At 35.3% G+C, this 24743-nt stretch overlaps 1 protein-coding gene across 8 annotated transcripts in view; it reads left to right on the top strand.

Moving 5' to 3' along the window:
- LOC309636184 (uncharacterized protein) overlaps nucleotides 1–24743 on the top strand; it is a gene marked incomplete at its 5' end in the record, with an annotated part of 720691 nt that overhangs the window by 402704 nt on the left and 293244 nt on the right. For all 8 annotated transcript variants that reach the window (XR_014249272.1, XR_014249273.1, XM_082408527.1 and 5 more), the window contains one exon: nucleotides 13912–13980. The remainder of the gene's footprint in view (nucleotides 1–13911; nucleotides 13981–24743) is intronic.

The following is a 24743-nucleotide window of genomic DNA, read 5'->3' as shown; positions in this document are numbered from 1 at the left end:
CATGGTTTCTCATGCTGTTCTCAAAAGCGAGTGTGTGCTTTCGTGTTTGGATCACGGACAAGTTATTATGCTGAACTTAGTCATCCAATTTCTTGCACTTATTAGACCACATTGTAAAATCAATTTCAAACCCTTCTTGCTGTGCCATGTGTCACAGGACATAATCTCAATTACAAAGATACTAAGAAGTACAGGTTATTTGATGCAAAGAATACATACAGATTGAAGAGAGTTTGGAACGCTGGTCATAAAAAGAGTTCCCCCTTAACAGTTGTTTTTCTTATTTTTCCGGAGGTGACATTCAATCTTCCCTGAGAATGTCCATTGAAGTTGGGCATCTGGGAACATTCCTCAGAACTGCCTGTGTTTAGTCAACTAGTCAATGCATGCCATCTATTACCAAATATCTAATATTTTTAAGACCTTTGATTTAACAATATTTTATGCTGAGAAGATGCTCTGCATTCCTATTATATAGTATTTTTTATCCTTGCATGATGGAATATTTCCACGTTCTCAAATACCTTATTGGAATCAGGCACTTCTAACACCAGTTAGGCTCACTATAACACGTAACAAAACAAAATCACTACATTACGTGGAATGGTGAATTACTGGGAGTTTATTGAATTTATAGCTGGCTTTTCTTTCCAAATGCTTTTATTATTTATACTAAATGATGTTTGGAATTCAAATGGATAAAGCATCCAATTTACCCATGAATCAATGAATACAGCAATTTGGAATTTGTTACTTGGGCATCTTACTGCTCTTAGCATGTAGGATCATCAAAATACCCTAAGGGCAGTGATAAATATTTGAATAAACAGTAGTTCAATTATTTCTGTTCATGAAATGAAAGGTTTTACAAAAGTTAAGTATTATATATTACCTACATCCTCTGAATCAAAACAACATGGGAAAGGGAATTATTCTGGAAGTGATTTAAGTCAGATAAAAAGGGAAAAAAAGAGTGAGAACGAGCTAGGATATACTAATCAAATTGCAAACTGACAGTCAATATCTGAGTTTCACTTGTGTCCACAAAAATTGCGCTAGTAATTGCCAAGTAATCCTGAGGAATCCAAAGAGGAATGCCATTCTCTATATACAAAAGCAGGGATTTATGAAGAGAATTTTGCTTGAGATTCTGGGAAAATTATCTATTATCTATCTATCATCTATCTATCTGTCTATCTATCTATGAATTTGTGTGTGTGTTTGAACCTCTCCTATGCATTTTCTAATTGATTCTTAATTTTGTCATATACTAAGAAAAAAATTTTAAAAAGGGAAACGAATCTCCTCGATAGTAGAAACTGGGCTTAAAAATGAGGAAGTTCCCTCAAGAATAATACTATCATATTCTTAATTCTGGATGTAATAATCTTTCTTCAAAGAGAAATGTGGCCAAACTAATGATAAACTGCTTTGAAATTCCAGATGGGAAAATCACTGTATGTCTCACATTCAGATTTGTTGCTTTTGGAAAGTAGAAAAGTTGGCAGATTCATCAAAATAAGGCCTTCCACTTTCCATCATGATTTTGATGAGGGTAACCTCTCATATTCACCCCAAATTTTGGCTTCTCAGTGACAGCTGTTTTTTTTTTTTTTTTTCCCCACAATAAATGATCAGTTTAGCACTTTTGAAGCAAAGTGCTATGTAGAATTTTTGAGGGAAAATGAGTTTGTAACCACATAAAAAATCAGCTGTTCTTGTTATGAGCCAACACTTGGCTAGATCACAGTTATTTAGACCCAGGATCCTGGTAGGATGCCTGGGTTACCAGCTCTTTATGTTCAGAACTCAGCTAGCTGGCAACACACTCCTTCCAGTCACAGATGTAGAAGACACTTGAGTAAATAACGGTTCACTGAGCCAAGAACTCTCCATCCTTGACCACCTTTTCCACTATGACTGTCCATCCTCTTCTCTGCAAAAGCTGGGCCTTGATGTTTCCAAAATTCACAAAAGGAAACATGTTCACTGAATGTCTTCTGTGGACTCGGTGCAGGCACCAGTGATTCAAAAGTGAACTAGGCCCAGTCCCTGCCTTCAGGATGCTTGCAGGTCTCTGAGGGGAGACAAAGAGATCAGCTATTATCATATTATTGTTAAGAGCTACCATATTGCATGCCCAGGGTACAAGAGGAACAAAGTGGAGAGATGAGCATGGTGAGGGATCCAGCAAGGACCGTCAGCAATGGGTGTTTGAGAATCTGTGGTCTGTATGTTGAAAGATTAATAGGGGATTGTAAGAGGAACAAAAGAGGAAAAAAGATTATTAATAACAGTAGCCAACACTTGTGGAGTGAGTGCCAGGCATAAGTTACTGCACTTAATACCCTCGAGCCCCCTATGTGTTAACTGCTGTTAGTGTCTCCATTTCACAGATAAAAAAAAGTAAAAACTTTTGGGAGGATAAGTGATGGACATGATATTCAAACCCATCCCTTTACAGGGGGTCTGCTCTTTACCAAGGCTCATATATGACAACAGAAGGGAGGGGAATCAAGTAAAGGTGACAAATTATAATTGTTTTTCACATTTTTGTAGTATGGCTATATATGAAAGTAGAGAAAATAAGAGAATAATAACTATACTGAAGAGGTAGGAAGGGATACATCAGGTGGCATCATCTAAGCTGTACTACAGAATATGGATTTTACCTGGAAAGCAATGAAGTATCATTGAAGAGTTTTCAGCAGTGTATTCCACTGGGGTCTACTGGAGTTGAGCTGTATCATTCTGCTGTTCATGCATGAGCCGGCTCGCATGTGTGGGCACAGAGTGGCTGTTGGCTGATTTAGGGTAACCTTGACTGGGACAAGACTGCCCCCATTTACCTCTGGCTCTCCAGCACCTAGTCTAAGCATGTTCTCATTACAAAGGCAAAGATGCAAGGGTACAAGTGGAAATGCACAAGTGCTTTTACAAGATTCTCCTTCTATAACTTTTGCTAACCCCATCCAAAGCAAGTCAGATAAATGAACACAGAATTGAAAGGCAAGAGATCATACTTTGCTTCTTGATGGCAAAGGGCAGTAACAAAAGGCGGGGTAAATAAGTGAGGCCAGCAATGCCATTGATCTGAAATAGTTTTCAAAAATGGGCCTGTCAACTTATACTTCCTCCAGTATTGTTTGAGAGTCACAGTTACTCCTTTTCCTTACCAACACTTGGTATTTTTTTCTCTGTTTAAAAATTCTTCTTCCTCTTCCTCCTCCTCTCTCTCCTCCTCCCCTTCTTTCTCCTCCTTCTTCTTCTCCTCCTCATTAGTATCATTATTATCTTAGTTCTTCTGGGGGATGTGTACATATTTGGCATCATGGTTTTGTTTGCATTTGCCTAGTAATTAAATAAGCTAAATGCATTTTCATAGCTTTATTAGCAATTTAGATATCCTCTTTTATAAAATAAAATGCTGAAATAAGTTGTCTTTTTGTTTGTTTAGTTGGAGTTTTTGTCCATTTTTTCCCTGTTGGGTTGTGTGTCATTATTTTTTAGGGCTGGGTACAAGTTTTACTTATAGAGCTGGAGATAAGTTGATTTTCCCACTTTGGAAAACTTTATGTATATGAAATTTATGTACACACATGCACATGCACACACACACACAGATTTCTTCCTTTCTCTTTCTCTGAGTTGACTTTTCATTCTCTTAATGGCTTCTTTGATGACAGAATTCCTGAATAAATCCATTCTGCATTGCATTATTATTATTTTGCTCAATCCTGTGCTAGGAGATACATGTGACTCTGACTGGAAGAGAGTATCCTTTCTGCATAAATATTTTGTGGTCTAGGTTAAGGGTCAAGCATAACACTCTGAGAGGAAGCGACATAAAACCAAATATAATTTTGAGCTACTGAGGCATTTAAAAGCCTAATTTAAATTCTGGGTTTTTTTGTATTAGCTGTTTAAATGTGTATAATTCACTCATCCTCTTTGAGTTTCAAATTCCTTGAAGAATGTATTTTGTTCATTCCTCAGACCTAGGACCATGTCAAGTAAAAGAGATAGTTCATCTGTTAAGGTTATGTCCCAGATTGGGAGAAATATCTCCGTCTTAAAAAAACGCTAGAGTGAAAGGGTAATATTATTTACATTATTCTATAATAGTTCAGAAAGAAAGAGAAACACATGTAAAGCTATTTGGAGCTAGGCTGCATGTTTTGACTTACTGTTACAATTTCCCAAGAAGTGACACTTAATGTGTTAAAGTGTACTGAGTTTCTGATGAATATCGGTACATCGTTTCATATTGCAGAGCAGGGAGAGAAAAACCTCCAGGGGAATATTATTGAGAATTTTACACGATGGCAATCTATCAGGAAAGGCCAGTCCACATTAAGGAGAATGAAAACTGAGAAGAATTGTTGGAAGTCACTTCACAAAGGTAAATTGCTGTGCACAGAGGAGAGAATTTGAAACCAAGAGCTCCTAGAAACAAGAACATTCTAAATATATGCACAGCCATCTCACCCTCAAGTATGAGGTTTTTCTCCAAGGCTAATTTCATAGTGTTATTTTAAATGAAAGTTTTATTCAATCTATAATGCCTTGAGATTGCAGCAGGTAGATCTCATAGAGAGAAGAGTCTTCCTGTAATAACATAGGATTTAGTCTTCCACATCTCTGAGCTATTAAGAGGAAATTGTCCATGGGATTATATCATTAATTTAAAGCTGCTACAATTGTGTGTGTGTGTGTGTGTGTGTGTGTGTGGTCAGTATGTTTTTAAGGAATGTAATAGTTGGAATTCAATTATATTTGAAAAGGTATGTAATCATTTTCACTTTGTTGAAATTGGGACTTCAGAGAAATTTGCCTCTTCATATGTATGGTAGACTGAATAATGACCCTCCAAAGATGGCCATGTCCTAATTCCTGAAACCTAAGAATATGTGACCATACATATAACAGAGACTTTGCTGATATATGTAAATGCAGGATTTTGAGATGGGGAGATTATCATGTTGGCTCCATGTAATTAGAAGGGTCCTTATAAATGGGAAGCAGTAGGTAAGAGAGAGAAGGCAATGTGAGGATGCAAGCTGAGATAGGAGGGATGTGGCTACATGCTAAGGAAAGCCAGCAGCCTCTGGAAGCTGGAAGAGACAAGGAAGGGATTCTGCCCTAGAGCCTTCAAAAGGAAGCAGTCCTGAGAAGTAGCCCCAGAGTCTGTGTCAGGGTCCCCTTGGCTCTCTGGCTGAGTACTGAGCTTCATATGCCTAAGACAAGGTCCTACGGGGCCTGATAGAGAAGAGCTACTGGGAAGCTGTGAACTTATTGGAGATTCTGTAATTCACACAGTGTTGGGTGATATTAAAATTCCAACTAGCCAGGGTGGAGAGACATCACTAAGTAGCCCAGGCATTTATTTGAAATTCCAGAAAAGCTACATTTTAGGAGGAAGTTTTCTCTAACCCTAGATTAGCCCTACACTAGACCCACCCTAACAAAACCTAAAATCCAACCTCAGCAATGTCAAAATAAGCCACTATTTAGCTGTCCATCAGAACAACACTCGAAAATCTTTGGGTAGACAACTAAATTCAGACTCTCAACAATATGGCATTCAGAGTGTTCAGAATGACAGTCAGGGAAGTTCACCATTAAGGTTTCCCTTCAAGAAATAACTTGCTATCCTGCTGCAGCCAGGCCAGTTAGCTGGGAGCCTCTGGCAGCAGTGCTTTCATGATCCAGCTCAACTTATGAACCAAAGCTCTTGCAGGTCAGCCTTCAGCTGCTATAGGGCTCTAGAATAAGTGCTTGTGTTTTTAAGTGATGTCTCTCCACTCTAGCTAGTTGGAATTCTATTATCTACCAGCACTGTGTGACCTCTGCATCCTCCAGAATCTCTATTCTGCTAGAACTATCTAATCATAATTAAATTCTTACTTTTCATCACTCTGGATATCAGATAATTTCCAAGTATGGTTGCTTGCTTCTATTTCCCTAATATCTTATCTCTCTGACTGCTTTTCTTGACACACAAGCCTTCAGTTTATATAATCTTCCCAGCTTGCTCCCTCATTATTTCTTCCCTAGATTATTGTAAAAACATCACACCTGATCTTTAAAAATGCCTGCTGCTGTTTTGTATTCTAGGAATCTGGGGCTCTTCTAGTTACCTTTATCCAACATTTTCTTAGGAAAATTTCAAACATAAAAAAAAATTAAAGAATTTTGCAGTGAATACCCAACTATCTACCACCAATATTATGCAATTAATATTTTACAGCACTTCCTGCAGATCCATTTATCCATCTGCCGATCCATCATTTTTTGTTACATTTCAAATAAATTCTAGATAGCAGTAGTTATATCTAAATGTTTTATTTAATGCATATCATTAACTAGACATCAATATTTTGCAGGGTTTTTTTCTTATGAGATAAAATTTATGTACAATAAGGTGCACACTTTTTGTACTTTTTCTTTACATCACAGAATAACAATAGTTTTGGCAGGTGATAGGGAAAAATAATGGTAGAAGAAATGAGCAAAAATAATGATTTTTCCTTTACACAAAAATCATAGTTTACATATACTCATACAAGTACCTATATGAAATTGTTCAAAATAGTTATGAAAACATTAGTTATAATAATACTGGGGTGGTAGATTGGGGAGGATTTTAAATGTGTTTTTAGGTTACTATTTTATGTTATTTTTCTCAGAGTCTAACATATAAGTTTTTAACAATAAAATAAGAGGTGTTGATCATACTGACTTGAAGGGAATGAACATAAAGATTGAAAACAGAGAAACTAGGAATTTGACAGAGACCTTAGGGTGAGAGATACAGGATGGGAGAAATGCTTTGCTTATAAATGCCAGGAAGTCATGTTGATGACAAACTAATACATGCTAATTTAGCTTTATTAATTTAGTTTTGTCTACTTACTTTGGCATAGCATATTGAATATTTGGAAGATAACATAAGCAAAACATCACACATAAATATCTAGAGGTAAAATAGATGGGTTTTTCAACTATATTTAATTGCATTACTACTATTAGCATTATTATTACTGCTATTACTATTGCTAAAGCTTTTATTTTATTGATTGAATCTTCCAGTTTGTCGGCTCTCATTACCAAATAGCTCTGTAAGTATTACCCATAGGTTAATATCTATAGATAAGAGATAGTTCTATAGACCCCATATTTTTAAACACTATAAATACTATTTTGTTAATAGGCTGCTTCCTTTATATTAAGTTACCCCTAAAAAATACTTTCTTACAAATAGCTTATGCAGTTTTAAAACTCAACAGATTTGGGTTTAATCACAATTACTGAGAAATCAAGCTGCCAGCTTGATTTTGGCTAGCTCATGCTCTAGATGAGCTAGCCAAAAGTTATTTCATAAATAAAAGCCATGAGTTCTCAAATAGAAAATTGCCTTGCTCAGTTAATAGTGGAATTGGGGTAGAAAAGTTGTTCAGTTCTGAAGGCAATGGCTTTTCCCCCTGCCCCAACTTGCCTTCCCAGTTCATCCTTAGAAAATCCACATTTTTCTTCTAACAAAAATATCATCACATGCCCAGGGCAGTCCGAAGAACTTCGGAGATGGGTCAGAGTAAATGACTGTACTTTTCTTAAACTTGAGGGCGCTTGCATTTATCTTTGCCTCTAAGAAAGAGAAACAGAGAGGGAACTGTAGGTAGGGGAAAAGTACCTTGGAAGGAAGTATGGTTTCTCCTATTTTCTAAATAGCTTTAATTGCCTTTAAATAATTATAAAAGTAATTGATGTTTAGTTTAAACAGTTTGGAAACTACATAACAAAAGCACATAGAAGAAAACACAAATCATTATAACCTCCTCACACAAAGGTAAACACCTTGTGGTGTAAATGTTTCTGGTTTTATATATATGCATATCAAATAATGTACAATTATATAATATGAAATGATATATAATAATACATATACTCTCCAGCTAGCTAACTAACATTTTTAGAGAGAAAAGAATATAACTTAAATTATCAATAGGAATTATTATAGTGATTACTTTGAATTCCATTGAAAGAATGTTGTACTGTAATATACATATACACACATGTACATGTGTACGTCTTTTCTTTTAAGACTTTATTTTTTTAGATCAGTTTTAGGTTTACCACAAAATTGAGAGGGAGATACAGAGACTTCTCATATACCACCAGCCCACATGCATAGCCTCGCCCATTATCAACATCACTCACAGGAATGGTACATTTTTTACCAAGGCTGGACCTACAGTCACACATCATCATTACCTGAAGTTCATAGCTTACCTTAGGATTCACTCTTGGTGTTGTACCTTCTATGGGTTTGGGTAAATGTATAGTGGCCTACAGCCATCTTATAATATCACAGTGTTTTTCACTGCCCTCAGAATCCTCTGTGCTCTGCCCATTCATTTCTCCCCCTGCCTCTAGCCAGCAAACATTCATCTTTTTACTGTCTCCATAGCTTTGCCCTTTCCAGAATGTCGTATAGTTGGAATCATAGTATATAGTCTTTTCAGATTGCCTTCTTTCATTTAATAATATGCATTTAAGTTTCCTCCATGTCTTTCCTTTTTTTTTTTTAATTGAAATAAAGAAGTTTATTACACAGGTCCTGGAAGAGGCACATAGCACACCACCAATATCTTTGAATCAACCCTTTGTTGATAGCTTAAAAGTTTGTATGCCCAGGGTGATGTGCCAGAGTTAGATCCAGGATGGGCAAGAAGTAGGAAAATGAGGATTATGAGAGAAGAAATAGAAAGGGAAACCCTGTGCTTTCATCTCACAAGAGTTCCCAAAAGGAAGATCAATTTTCAGAAAAGAATGCATATGAAAATAGAGGATCTGGAAATTGTCCATGTGTTTTCATAGCTTGATAACTCATTTCTTTATAGCACTGAGTACTATTGCTCTCAATATGTATATATCTTTAGGGAAAAATTCAATAGCGATATTTCAGCGATATTTTTTTCTAATAGAACATGTTAATAATAAATGTGGGCATTTAAATTAACATGTATCACTAGTGAAAACTAGTATTAAATGTATTTGCTTTTCATATATTTTGGATATTAATCTATTAATTTATAATATTTATTTCCTTATTGATAGTAGGAGCTCTTTGTGTATTTAGTACAATCACTCTTTTCTTTCATATATATTTCGAATTATTTTTACCTGATTATTTTAACTTTTGTGTTGGTAAAAGGCATTCTTTCTATTTGTTTATGTATCTGTTTTAGGGGTAGAAAGTGATGGGATCATTCTTTCTAAAATCAACATTTACAACATGAAAATTCAAAATTCACCCGCCCACATCACTATATTATTACAGAATGCATTCCCATAGAATAGAACTGGTGTTTGATTGATTTTACCCTTCAATCAGGCATACCTGTTTCACAATTTAAAGTTCTCTCTGCGCAACATGTAAAGAGGTTGATATTCTTGCATGCCAAACAGTAAATCTATAGGAAAACTGCCCATAACGTCTCTTTCAAGGTGCTTAGTGAGATAGGCTTTGAAGAAATAGAAAATTTGACCTATATTGATTCTGTGTCCTTTGAGAAACAGGCAGCTTAGGCTTGATTAATGAGTATTTCCCATCTCATTTATGTCCCCAATCCCTGAAATTGACATCTGAAAATTCCAGTGTATTGTTCCAAAGTAAATTATGTTGAGTGCGTTCTCTGGTTGTAGTATCTCTGCCTCCAGATGGCCAAGTGCTATATTCCCAGCAATGTAGACAACAGCTAGTTTGGGAAGAAGCAAAAGAAACAAAATCAAAACAAAGCAAATCAAACCAAAAAAATTGAAATATGATAAATATGCTCTGAATCTTAGATCATAGCTACATTGAAATATTTTTGAGATGGTTTTTCTTGCATCCATGGACTCCCAAAGGACCTTTTTGTTTTGTTTTGTTTTTATATTTAAAATAGAGTAACAATATCAGTATGAGTTAACCAATAGGAGACTGGAGATTTTGTGTCATTATTCTGAGATTAAAATTGCGTGCTCTTTTTCATGAATTTATAATCCGACATCTACACTGATATCTACAATTAAAGAATCTCAGAAATGTAAGGGATCTTATAGATATGTTAATGGAGTGTTTTCTATAAAAGGATATACATTAAAATCATCTGGGAATATATATGTATTTTTTTAAATACACATGTCAGGCTTATTTCCTAGAACAGGAATTGGTAAGAAAAAGCTCTCTGTAAAGGGACAGATATAAAATATTATAGGTTTTGTAGTTCATTCAGTCTTCATAGCAATGACTCACCTCGCTATTCTAGCCAAAAAGTAGCTATAGATAATACCTAAACAAATAGGTGTAGCTGTGGTCCAATAAAACTTTATTTATAAAAACAGATAGTTGTCCAGACTTGGCCCAGGGCTGTAGTTTGCTGACCTCTGCTCTATAAGCTCAGTTTGATGTGTTAGCGACTTAACTGGCAATAGAAAAACAATAGCATTTGTCTTCAGAGGAGGATTGCAGAAACCAGTTTCTCTGATATATCACCCACAATGTCTCGAATAAATTTAAAAAATACTGGACATGAGAAGGAAACAGAAAATACCAGCCACAGTGAAGAGGAATAATACTTTAAAGTAAGAGATTCACAATTGCTCAAACGTTGAAATTAGCAAAGCCTTTAAAATAAGGCTTTGATAAGTTAGTTAAAAGTACACTGAAAATGATGACTATATAGGTAAAAATATTAGGAGTTTAGGGGAGATAATGAAACATAAAAGAGAATCAGGTTTAATAAGAATTAAAGAATACAGAAGTTGAAATAAATAATAAACATGAAGACCAGACAGTAGAGAACCAAGTGGGTCTTGGGTAAAAGGGAGGCGGGTATTCCCAGCAGAGGAGACAATTTAAGCAAACTCATGGCAGCATTAAAAAGAAATGCATGTCATAAAAACTGCACAGAGGTGGAGTGACTTGTCCAATATCATGCAAGAACTCAGTGGCAGAGCTCATTTTCAAGTTCAATATTCTTTCCACATCTTCTTCCCTGGTGGTAAGTATCCAGGCTCTGCCTAACACACTGCTTCAAGCTTCTTGAACAGGATACTTGCCTGATTAATTGCCCTCCGAATAGGTGCTCAGAGCAAATTATCATCTTCACTTCATATTTGCAGCCACGGTTGTTTTTTTAAGGGAAGCCATTTATCCATACTGGCAAATTAAAACAGTTATGATCATGGTAATAACATCATTTGAATAATCAAATGCAATTGAAAGTAAATGCGCCAATTTAGGCTGGACATGAGCTATTGTAATGTGCATTTATGTTTAACATCCTTACGTTTCCCTGGATGCTGTGATGGACTGAGCTCTGCAATTTAGTTGTATAGGCAAATTTTCTTTCAACTATCTCTATCCCTACATTTGAAAGGGAGGGGGAACAATCAACTTGCTGTAAACTGATTATAAACAAATTACAATAGGGCTCAGGTAATGAAGGATGGGCAATTATAATTGCATTCAAATTATTATTATTGGCAGAGCTATATTGGACTAGTGTTAAGTAGACATGAAATAAACTGGATTTAACAAAGCAAATCTGCCCTTTTGTGCGTTTCATGTAGTCTTGCTGAATACTATAGTATATTGTAAAGTGTGGATGTTTCTATTTTGGCTGCTCTAGAAATTCTCATATTAGTTGAAGATAGTGTCTGCTAAAATTTTTAGCTTTCTATACAGGAAAGGCACGATGTGTTTGGACATTGGAACTCCAAGATGTGTATTAAAGAAAAATTTCCATATCAAAGACATTGCTTTTATCTACATCTTGTATTTACTTGAGATAGGTTGGGACTGAAGAGCAGAGTGTGACATGCTATCGTTACAGCTCTCCAAGGTTACCCTGTAGGGGTCACAAGTTTTGGAGACCAACTTACTCTCCCTCCAACTGTAGCTGAATGTATAAACATATTCCAAATGATCAAGCCAGGGATGGCACCTGCTTCTGTGACAATTTATACCAATAAATAAGGACTCAAAACCCCCTTTCCAGGCTTTATTGTTCTGTATAGAAAACAATAAATCAAATCCATCTACATTTCTTTTCCACGCAAGACTTGCTAGACATTTCAAAATAAGTGTACTGCAGTAACTAGTTGGCTGACAAACCACTTTACACAGTGACTATATACAACTTGAGGCTCTTAGAGTAACAATTGTGAATTCATCTATTGAATTTATTTATATATAATTGCTAAAACTATTGAGATGGTCTTAGCTAAAGACCATCTATAGGCGTCATAGAGGGGGGGTGTCCCCTGATATAACCAGGCCGTCCCTGTGGGTGGAAAAGATGGACCCCTCTAGACTTCCCACCCTGTAGATTCTTGATATAAATAACAAAGTGAAACAATCATACATTGCCCACAAATGTGTCCTCATATGCTGTACTTTCATCAACTTTAGGCAAGTATGATTAACTAGGCAAGTATGTTAACTAACAGGCATGAAATAATAATTGAGGTTTAAATATTTGGCATTTCATTTTTCTAGAAGATCTCTCAGAATAAAAACATCTTTGTGCCTGGGCTAATTGATAATAAACCCACTAAATTAACCCCTAAGTCCATAGCCAACAGAAATAGAAACCAAAATTAATGATTACTATCAACATATGTTATTATGTACCTGGCACCAGGCTGAGCATCTTACAAATATAAACTTATTTTTTTTATCAATGGCCCTATGACAGAGTTATTACTATTATCCCAATTTTATCGATGAGGAAACTGAAGGTTATATATATTATTCAAGAATTTGGCTGCTCAAGAAAGTGGAGACAAGAGTACCAACAGCAAAATCCATACTCTGAACCAGAGATCTGCAAACTAGACTGGGGGTCAATCTGGCCCATCTTTGTTTGGCCCGTGAGCTACTTTTAAATAGCCAAAAAGAAAAAAAAAATCAAAGATGTACAATATTTCCTCAGCCATGAAAGTTATGCTAAATTCAAATGTAAATGTCCACAAATAAAGTTTTATTACAGTACCGCTGTGCTCATTATGTATTCTCCACGCCTGTTTTCCTACTATAGTGGCAGAGTTGAGTGGTTGTAACAGAGACCATATGTGGATACAGCTATGCTCAAATGTATTCTCCATGTCTGTTTTCCTGCTATGGTGGCAGGGTTGTAACAGAGACCAGATGTGGTTCTGTCATCACTTTGCCCTGCTGCTTGGCACAGTACAACTTGAGCAATGCAGTTATAACTGACAGTGTTTTGGTGCCTCATATATGGCACTCAAATAGGGCAAAAAATATCAAGATATTTTATTTATCTTTTTATTACTAGTGCATAATAAACAATGTCAAAATAACAATAAGAAGAAAAAATAATGTTGTGATTTAAAGGCACAATAGTGTGGATTATTTTGTTATTGAATTAGAAGTCAAAGAATTGTGTTTATTATGCAATGGCATTACAGCTATTCTAAAAGAATTCATTATCCGTTGACTTTAGCAAACTAAGCACTCATGACAATATCCCTATTGTGGGATATTGGAAAGCAATGTTCAGAAAAATTAGAAAATTTGAAACAATATCTTATCACAGCAGAACTGCTTCACAAAAATAAAAATAAGACCACAACTAAAGTGCCTGAGTGACTCATTTGTTAGCCAAGCAAAGAAAATGGTTTACCAATTGTGGGTTAATTACACCATCTTTGATTACAACAGCAAAAGAAATGTGTCCAGAGAGAAACAAAATTGTTAAAAACTATTTGCCTTTCTGTGAAAAAAAAACTGAAGAGTTGTGGATATTAGGAGCAAATCAGTAGTCAATTAAAAATAAGCTGGATGATTTTGAATTGTTCTCTTTGACTATTGATGAGTTAACAAATTTTACTTTTTTCCAGGAGTCAATACTGAGTTTGAAGTGATTGAAGAATTAGCCTTTATGAATAGCCTGCATGGAATAACCACAGGTAAGAATATTTTCAAAGAAGTTGAGAAAATACTAATTCATTAAAACCTGAAGTGAAATCTGCTATGATGTGCTGTAACTCATGTTGGTAAAAGTATGGGTGAAGCATAAAAAGACTCATTTGGACAGATTTACAAAGCTTGTGAAAGTGTAAGTTGTTTAAAGGTATGTTTATTTATTATATTATTCATCAGCACGTACTATGTGGAAAATACTTTAGCCTGTTGAATCAGTAGTATCAATGGTGAACGTCGTCTGCTCTAGTGAATTTAACATTGTCGTTTCATGAATTTTCATAAGAAATAGGAGTTGAATATCCTAACTTGGCTTTACCACATAGCTGGTTGATGATTTACCAGTGGTGAAGTTTTATTGTTATTTTTGATGGCAGGACCCAAACTGAATTTTTTTGAATAAGAAGAACTACCCTCAATCATTATTGTTAAACACTGACTGGCTTTAGAAACTAGCTTCTGTTGCAGATGATAATACTTCTTAGTGAATCCATCTAAACTTTCAAGGTGAGAGATAGCTTATATACGAAACTTATATTGGTTTAAAGTCATTTCCATAAAAACTAATGTTGTTTGAAATACAAGTAATGTCAACAGACTTGTAACCTTCCCATGCTGACAAGAGTTAAAACAGGAAGTAAAATTATCACTATCACACAAATTTTCAGTACTCAATCTACAAATTTCTAAGCTTAAGCTATAGTTCCAACAGTTTGTTTCAAACCTCACACCAAGTGAAAAAAAAAATTTTTCTATATTTCAAAATCAATTTAACCATGAAATTGAGTAGCTTCCACCTAACCTTCAATTGGAAATGATTAATCTGAAATATTATGGCATGTTAAAATAAAAATATCTAGAGAAAAATCTAGTAGAATTCTATAAATGCCTTCCAAGCAAAAAATGTACTCAATTTAAATTGAATAAAGAGTGACATCACCAAGATGGCGAAGTAGGAGATGCCAGCCTCTGTTCCACAACAAAGATGGACAATTTGACAGTTATTTATGGGAAAAAAACAAACAGCTCTGGAAGAGCGCAGGGGTCTACTTAAGAAACTTCAGCAGCATACTAGAACAAAAAACCTGAGAATAACCAGGAAAAAAGTGAAGGAAGAATAGCTTCATTTTGCCGACATCATCATCATTCCCCAGGCCAGCACTGCTCAGTGCCGAGAGGAAACTCTCCACCTAGAAAGAGTTCCTCTGACTGGAAAGAGAGAGTGGAGTGAGTGACCAGCTTCCCCACTCTTTTGGGGCACAAAAAAAGGACCTGCTTTGATTTCACCCCACCCAGAGACCAGCAAATCTCTGATATATAGAGATGGCTAGGAACAAAAAAGAGCAGGGGCTACCGGTATCAGCCACGCAGCAGCAGCAGCTGTGGTTCCCAGTGATGAGCTCTGCAGGAGATCTTAGTAGTTTTTGCCACTGAAGAAACCAATGGTCAGCACAGCCATAGTGGACCCCATGCAGATTTCACCATGCTTTGTCCTAGATGTATTCATGTTCACAAACACCAGCTACCCAATTCCCTCCTCACTCCCTCCTTGCCACCTCCATCAGAGCCAGGGATTCACACAGGCCATCAGCCCAGGCTTCTGTGGCAACATGGGTGCGAGATGCCAGCCTGAAACCTCATGGCTGACTGCCACCACTATGTGCACACTTGAGTCTAGCCTCCCTAGCTGTGCACCTGTATACCACCAGCTTGACCTTTGTCACCAGTCTCTACTGTGGTGCGCACACCCATGGCAAGATCCTTCTACCACGAAGGATAATATCTAAACTAATCTCTGGTTTGATACTAAAAATATTCTTAATCATGATATATTTGAAAACCATGTTATATTTATAATGCAGTTTCTAAAACAGACGCACATGGCATATTCATTTTACAGTACAATAAATTATAGATCTAAAAACTCAGGTTAATGCTTTCAAGTTATCATCTTAATGCAAACAAAACTTTCCTTTAAAAAAGATTTTTTTTTAATTTTTATTTTGAAAGATAATATTTCTACACATTTTTCGAAGGCATAAACATATCTAGGCCATAACATGTCCTGACAAGCATTCAAGCACATTCCACATTTACCTATATCATTTCTGTACAGATAAGGCCATTCCTGCTCTTTCTTAAATATGAATGCTCAGTCCATGAGATGATATATCCAGTTACATATTTACTAAATGAAGGAGATATTTTAAAATATGACTTTCACAGCATTGTGTACAACTCCCCACTTTTCTTTCAGCATCTAAAAGAAAATGCTGGCAACATCATTGAATAGTAATTCAAAAGAACATGGTAGGAAGAAAACGTCAGTTACAATGGTGGAGTAAGGACTTTCACAACTTCTCTACTTCATAAAATCAAAGAGAACACTGGCAAACATTGTGAATATCAACTTTTTGACAAATCTGGAAATTAATCAAATACTTGCAACAATTCATAAAACACTTAATCCAGAAAAAAAAAGGCTGTGTCTCAGTAAGAATAACAAGTATTATGGTGTTTTAGCTTTCTCTATCCCCATCCTCCACTACCTGACTCAGTGGTACCCTTGAAAACTAATACCTCCATAATTACAGTAAAAACCAGCAGCTTAAAAGCCCTTTGGGCAGAACTGAGTTGAAGCTCCTCTAAAACACTGGGTTGAGGCTCCTACAAAGCTCCATTCCTAGAGAAGTGTCATTATTTGACTTACTTAGAATTTCCCCAGAAAACTCCATCTGCAAGAGTGTTCTTTACTTGACCTGATGTAGAGCCCACCTAATGTGAACACCTTTTTCTCCCAGGATAATTGTCAAAAGCAATCAGTGGCAATTGTTTAATGTTGCAGGAGCAACAAAAAAACTGACAAAAAAAAAAAAAAAAAGAGAGGGAGAGAGAAATATGAGAAATGAGATGGCCGTAGAAGCTTTGTAAAGTTCTGACATATTCCTGAGAACCTAATAGTCCGTGAACATGCAAAGATCTAGGCGCAAGCTCAAGAAATACCTGAGAAGGCCCTAAGTCCTCACCTCTGGCTGACCTTGAAGCTCTGCACAAGCAAGAAGGCAGAGTTGTAAACTGCCTACCTGAGCATTGAAGGTATGCCCCAACATGAACACAGAGCCCCTTGGCAAATAGTCTGGGGGACTTATTCATTCTAGGCATTTAGGGAAATATCTGGCGATCATTAACTGACACTAAGCTATCTGAGCAGAAACTACAGTGGCCACAGAAGACAAAGTATACAGACTTTACAAAGTTAAATCAGCAAAGTCACTAAGCAGATAAACAGTATGAACAAGAATAGAAACAACAATAAATAGCAATAGCTTATGGGAAGGGAGGAGAATCTGATATCCAGAATAGTCACATTTTATTATTTAAAACCTTCAGTTTTCAACAAAAGAAGTATAAGACACACAAAAAAACAAAGTATGGCCCATACACAGGAAAAAATAAGCAATCACTAGAAATTGTCCTTAATAAAGCCAAGATACAGAATTTATTGAAAACAGTATTTGTTGCCCATTCTGATTTTTATCTCAAAAAGTCAGGAATGCAACAGCAAAAGACTTAACTTTCTAAGTATCATTTCTTATTTCCCAAATGCATGTGTTCTCTCTTTCTGTATTTTAAATATATTGAAAGAACTAAAATAATCCGTGCATGATGGACTATAAAAAATATGAGAACTATATATCATTATGGAAAGAACATCAAAAGTTGAAGGCTTTAATACTTCACTTTCAATAATGGATAACAAAATGAGACAGAAGATCAACAAGGTAATAGGACATATAAAAGACACAATAAACCAACTAGACTGAGTAAATAACTATAGAGCACTGCTATGATCTGAATGTTTCCGTTCCCCCTATATTCATATGCTTAAATTATAAGCCCGAAAGATGAAGGTATTAGGAGTGGGACCTTTAGGAAATGCTTAAAGCTTGAGGGTATAACCTTCATGAATGAGATTAGTACCTTATAAAAGAAACCCACAGGGATCCCTAGCGCTCCCACCATGTGAGGACACAGCAAGAAGGAGCATGCTATGAACCAAAAATGAGCTCTCATCAAAATTCAAACATGCTGGAGCCTTGGTCTTGGACTTCCTAGCCTCCAGAACTGTGAGCAATAAATTTCTGTTGTTTATAAGCTACCAAGTGTGTGGTGTTTTGTTGTACCTACCTGAAAAAACTGACAAGCACAACAATTTCAGATATATTATATATATTATTTTCAATTTCACAGGAGTCATTCCTCAAGGTAGCCCATACACTAACACATAAAACAAGTCTCAGTATAATTAAATGGATTGTAATCATACAAATTATATTCTCTAAGCAAAATGAAATGAAATTAGAAGTCAATAACAGAAGGAAATTTTGGAAATTCACAAATATGGGAACATTAAACAAATACTCTTATAATCAATGGATCAAAGAAGATAAATTAGAAAATACTCTTCTATAAATGAAAACACAAACACAATGTTCCAGAGCATGTGGAATGCAGCTAACACAGTGCTTACAGGGAAATTTATAACGTAAAAAGATATATTAAAGAAGAAAGATCTCAAATTTATAATCTAACATCCCACTGTAAGAAACTAAAATAAAAAGAAGTGGGTACTTTGTTACAGCAGGTCTGAGAAAGTAATACAAATTTTGATATCAGAAGTAGATATGTTGCTATAAGATATCTCAAAATGTGCAGTGGAATTGGGTAATGTATTGAGGCTGAAAGACTTTTGAAAAGTGTATTAGAGAAAGCCTACATAGTCTTGAGATTTTTGGTAGAAATATGGAGGTTAAAGGTGCTTCTGGTGAGATCTCAGATGGAAATGAGGAATACCTTATTGGAAACTGGAGGAAAGGTGATCCTTGTTATAAGTGGCAGACAACTTGGCTGAACTGTGTTCTAATGTTGGGCGGAAAGTATAACTTTTAAACAATGAACTTTGATATTTAGCTGAGGATATTTCCAAGAAGTGGGCATGGTACAGCCCAATATCTCTTTTCTACTTACAGTAAAATGTGAAAGGAAAGAGATGAATTGAGGAAAGGACTATTATGTAAAAAGGAACCAGAGCTAAGTGGTTTGGAAAATTCTCGGCCTATCCATATTACAAAAGATACTAAGGCATGCTCTGGAGAGAACACTAAGAATACTACCAGAAAATCTTTTGCTGAAGATATTAATCATGTACGATTTGACTTTAATCAAACATCTCAGCAGAAGCCAGCATAGAGATGGTGTGCATCCTTTTGGCTTTACATCCATGGGAGACCAACAAAGGTTTTGAGAAGGATATATCAACAGAAACACTGCCAGCTTGGACTGAAGTATACAGAGACAGAACAAAATGCAGGAAGGCTATCAGACTTCCAAAAGTCTACAAGAAGGAAACAGTCGAGAGGATAAAGTCATGTCTGTCTCTGCAGATCCAGAGGGCAGGTCTCCAGTTGTTTCCATGGGCAAAGAGGTAGGGCAACCAACACCTTCACAGTTGAGAGGGCAGTGCCATCTCTGAGTGCTGAAGGGGGGCAGTGGACTGCTACCATAAGCCAGAGCATGGGGCTATTCCTTGGGATCCAGAGAACAGAGCATATAGCCAAAGAGAATCATTCTCAGGACTTGAAATCTAATGAAAATTTCCCCTGCTGATTTTCAGACTTGTTTGGGACATGTTACCCTTTATTCCTTCCATTTCTTCCTTTCTGAATGTGAATATCTATTCTATCTATGCATGATTCAACATTGCATTTTGGAAACAGATAACTTGTTTTTTAGTCTCATTGGTCCACAGATGGAGAGGAATTTTGCTTGAGGATAGATCATACCCAAAGTCTCACCCATACCTCATTTAGATGATGAGACCTTGGACTTTTTGAGTTTGTCCTATTTAGCTGAGATCCTGCAATAGGGTAGGGCTTTGGGGAATGTTAGGATGAAGTGAATGTATTTCGTACATGGGAAAGATGTGAATTTTTGGAGGCTTGTGGCAAACTTTACTGGGTTGAACAGTGTCCCTTCCAAAATTCATATCCACCTGGAACCTGTAAATGTGGACTTATTTGGAAACAGGGTCATTGCAGATGTAATCAAAGTTAAGATGTGGTCATAATGGACTAGGATGAGCCCTAAATCCAATAAACAGTGTCCTTATAAATAGAGGGGGACTTGGATACAGACACACACAGAGGAAGGAAGACCATGTGAAGATGGACATTGGAGTGATGCAGCTACAAGCAGAGGAACACCAAAGATTGCCAGCAACCAACCTCTAGAAGTTAAGAAAAGACAAGTAAGAATGACCCTGCCAACAGCATCATTTTAAACATCTAGCACTCAGAAATGTGAAGACATAAATTTCTCCTGTTTTAATTTACAGAGTTTGTACTACTTCATTACAGAAGCCTCAGGAAACTATTAGACAGTCTGTAACCACCCCCCAAAAAAAAGAAAAGAAAAGAAAATTGAATTCGTGGTCAAAATCTTCCCAAAAAGAGAAATCCAGGATTAAATGGATTTATTGATGAGTTCCACAAAGTGTTTGAAGGGGAATTAATACTAACCCTTCACAAAGTCTTCCAAAATTGAAGAGGAGAAAATTCTTCCCAACTTATTTTATGAAGTCAGTATTACCTTTGAGCAGACAAAGGTGTTACAAGAAAATAAAACTACAGACTCCCTTAGGAATGTAAACTCAAAACTCCTCAATAAAATATGATCAAACCAAATGCAGTCAAATATACAAAGGATTATATACCATAACCAAGTGATCAGTAGTGCAAGGATGCTTCAACATAAAAAATTAAAGAAAAGAATATACTGTATTTATAGAATAAAAGACAAAACTTACACAATCCTCTCAACTGATGCAGGAAAAAGTATTTGACAGAATCAAACCCCCTTCTATGTTAAAAAACCTCAATGAAACTTTAAATAGAAGGAAACTTTCTCAAGCTAATAGAAGGCATTTATGAAAAACCCACAGCTAACACCATCCTTAATGGTGAAAGACTGAAAGCTTTTCTCCTAAGGTCAGATATAACACCAGAATGTCCACTCTATTCAACATCATATTGAAGGTTCTAAGTAGAGCAATTAGGCAGGAAAAATAAATAAAAGTCATCAGACTGAAAAAGGAGAAGTAAAAAAATTTCTCTGTTCACAGATAAATGATTTTGTTTATAGAAAATCCTAAAAAATTCACATACAAAACTCTTAAAGCGGATAAACTACTTCAGCAAGGTTTCATGTTATAAGATAGATATTATATAGATATACAAATATCAGTTGTATTTCTACACACAAGCAGTGGTTACAATAGCATCATAAAACAATAAAATGCTTAGGAATAAGTTTAACAAACTTGTAAAACTTGTACACTTAAAACTACAAACCATCACTGAAATAAATTCAAGAAGACCTAAATAAATGGAGAAATATATCATGTCATGAATTGGAAAATTTAATACTAAGATAATGCTACTCCCCATATTAAACTATAAATCCAACACATCCTACATCACAAGCCAGGTTTCTTTTGTGTGTGTGTGGAAATTGACAAGCTGATCCTAAAAATCATGTGTATTTTCAGTAGAACCAGAATATCTACAACTATCTTGAACAAAAAGAGAGATTAAAATTGAGGGAATAATGTTTTCTAATTTCAAAAATTACTACAAAACAACAGTGATTAAGAGTGTGTGGTACTGGCATAAGCATAGCCACAGATCAATGAAACAGAATTGAGAGTTCAGAAATAAACCTTTGCATTTAAGGTCAACAGATTTTTGACAAAGATGCCAATATAACTTAATCATAACTTAAAGAAAGAATTATTTCTTCAACAAGTGGTGCTGAGACAACTTGCTATCCATATGCAAAATACAAAATTGGATCTCAGCCTTACACCATGCACAAAAATTCATTCAAAATGCATTAAGAACGTAATGTAATTACTAAAAATGTAAAATATGGACTTTAATTTTTGTGACCATGGACTAGGCAAAGGTTTCTTAGATATGACACCAAAATGCCCAAGCAAAAAAAAAAAAAAAAAAGATATTTATATTGGATTTCGTAAAAAACAAACCATGTGTCCTTCAAATGGTACTATCAAGAATTTTTTTTAAAAAACAGATAATGGAATAAAATATATGCAAGGGACTACTACCTATACTATGTAAAGAACTCATACAACTCAACAATAAAAAGACTACCCTATTAAATAATGGGCAAAGTATTTGAAAACATCAGTTTACCTACAGAAGTTATCCAAATGACCAATAATCACACGAAAGATGCTCAACATTATTAGTCATTAGGGAAATGCAAATTAAAACCACAAGGTATCACTTTATACCCACTATCATTGCTATAATTTAAAAAAATGGATAATAACAAATCTAGGACAAGAAGAGCAGAAATTGGAACCCAAATACATTGGTAGTAGGAATTTAAAATAGACCAGTGACTCTGGAAATTGGTTTGGAATTTCTTCAAAAATATAAACATAAGATTACCATATTTCCCTGAAGTTCCACTCCTAGGTATATAGTCAAAAGAAATTGTTCACACGAAAACTTGTACATGAGTGTTTATAGAAGCATTATTCATAATAACCAAAAGTTGAAACAATCTGAAGGTTCAATAATAAGTAGATAAAAAAAATGCTATGTACCAATACAATGGAATACTGTTTAGCCATAAAAATAATGAAATACTGATACATGCTACCACATGGATGAACCTGAATACTTTAAACTAAGTGAAAGAAGCTAGGCACAAAAGGCCAAATATTGTATGGTTCTATTTATTTGAAATGTCCAGAATAGGGAAACCCATAGCGGCAGAAAGTACATTAGCGATTACCTGAGGTTGAGGTTACAGAAGTATGCAGAGTGACTGCTAATTCACAAAGGGGTTTTTGGGAGGCAATAATAATATTTTGGGAGTACGCATTGTTGGAGCTTGCATAAGTTTGTGAATACTAAAAACCACTGAATTTTTAAAACTTTTATACTTTAAAATAATGAATTTCATGGTATAGGAATTATATCTCAAAAGTAGCTAAAAATACTATATGATATATAATATTAGGCATGACTTAAAGTAGGCACAGGATAGGAGCCTTCACTGTAAATTACTGAAACCATTTATGTATTTATTTTGTTCTAATCATTTGACTCTAAAAATACTGATATCTGTGCCATGACTTCTCTGAGGTGATTCTTTTTTTCTTGTGATTTCACTATCATTTCTTCACTTTCTTTTTCTCCCATTGAAACATTGGTAATAAATTCAGTTTTTAGAAGTTCATTTCTATTAAAGTCTATTGAATGTTTAGAAATTTATGTGTGAAACTGTGTGGCAGATATTTTACCAGGAACTAGGGATAAAACATTGAAAGATAAACAAACATATTCCCTGCCACCGCCGAGTTTTGGGCCTAGATAAGGATTGGCACAAATTATGTCAGTAAACAAAGCCAGTGTAATATTTTTGAAGACCGTATTACACAGGATTGAAACAAGTAGAAGTAATCTTGACTAGAGTGTAATAATACGTTTTCCTTTATTTATCTCTTATTATATGCCTGTTAGCCACCATATTCAACTGAGATGTCATTTAAAATCAATACTCAGTTGATCCTTGACAGTCAACCACCTGTACTAGATTTCAGAACTTCAGAGATATTAAATTTGTGGTAAAAATAATGCAAAAAAATGGGGAAAAACTTTTTGGTAGATGTTCAAACAGTTGATCTTACTTGAAAGTATGATACAAACACTGATGGTTAATAAATTTATTCAGCTATAGTTTAAAGATCTAGAGATGGTCTGGTGGCCAGATCCATTTTCACCTGGGGTAGTCAGTTTCACTCAGTTTCCAGACTCTGCTCTGGGTCACACATGACATTACTAGAACATCACTCCTGCTCTAAAACCTTACATATATGTGTAAAATATATGTACATATATATGTAATCCTACATATGTAAATCATGTATGATTTATATAATTTATTTATATTTAAATACACATGTAGTTATCTATATATATAGAGAGAGAGAAACAGAGACAGAGATAAAGAGAAAGGGAGAGAGAAATAATGTAATTTTAAAATTCTAAGGCAATAGCATAATTATTACATAGAATAAGTAGATAAGTGGCCATTTCCTTAACATCTAGGGTATTTTAATGATCATGAGATCTCACTATTTCATAATATAGGATTATATGATATTCTCATATGTGATAAAGCATTGGAAATAAGAATCTTATCAAATTTGTGCATTTAATCTTCTATTCATGGGTTACAAAACAAATATTTGAACTATCATTTGTTTATGAGCATTATTCAGTACCAAGGGCATTCTGACGAAGACTCTGAGCCTATTACTTTTAATTATACTCTTTCTAATTAAACCCAATAAGCCATCTCCTGAGGAAGTACAGACAGTCCTCAATCTAGGATGGTTTGATTTATGAGGCAATATGTATTCAGTAGAAACTGCACTTCACATTTTGAACTTTGATCTTTTCCCGGGCTAGCGACATGCCATAGGATGCCCTCTTCCCTGATACTCTGTTGGCATGCTGGGCTGCCCCGGCAAGCTGCAGCTCCCAGTCAGCCACGTGATCATCAGGGTAAACAACCAATATACTTATAACCATTCTGCACCCATACAACCATTCTGTTTGTCACTTTCAGTAAAGTAGTCAATAAATTACATGAA

Source organism: Balaenoptera borealis, assembly GCF_965194805.1.
Source record: "Balaenoptera borealis genome assembly, chromosome: 10".
NCBI classification, from domain to species: Eukaryota; Metazoa; Chordata; class Mammalia; order Artiodactyla; family Balaenopteridae; genus Balaenoptera; species Balaenoptera borealis.
Note: the sequence above shows the minus strand (reverse complement) of the source record. Positions and strands in the feature narration are given on the sequence as shown.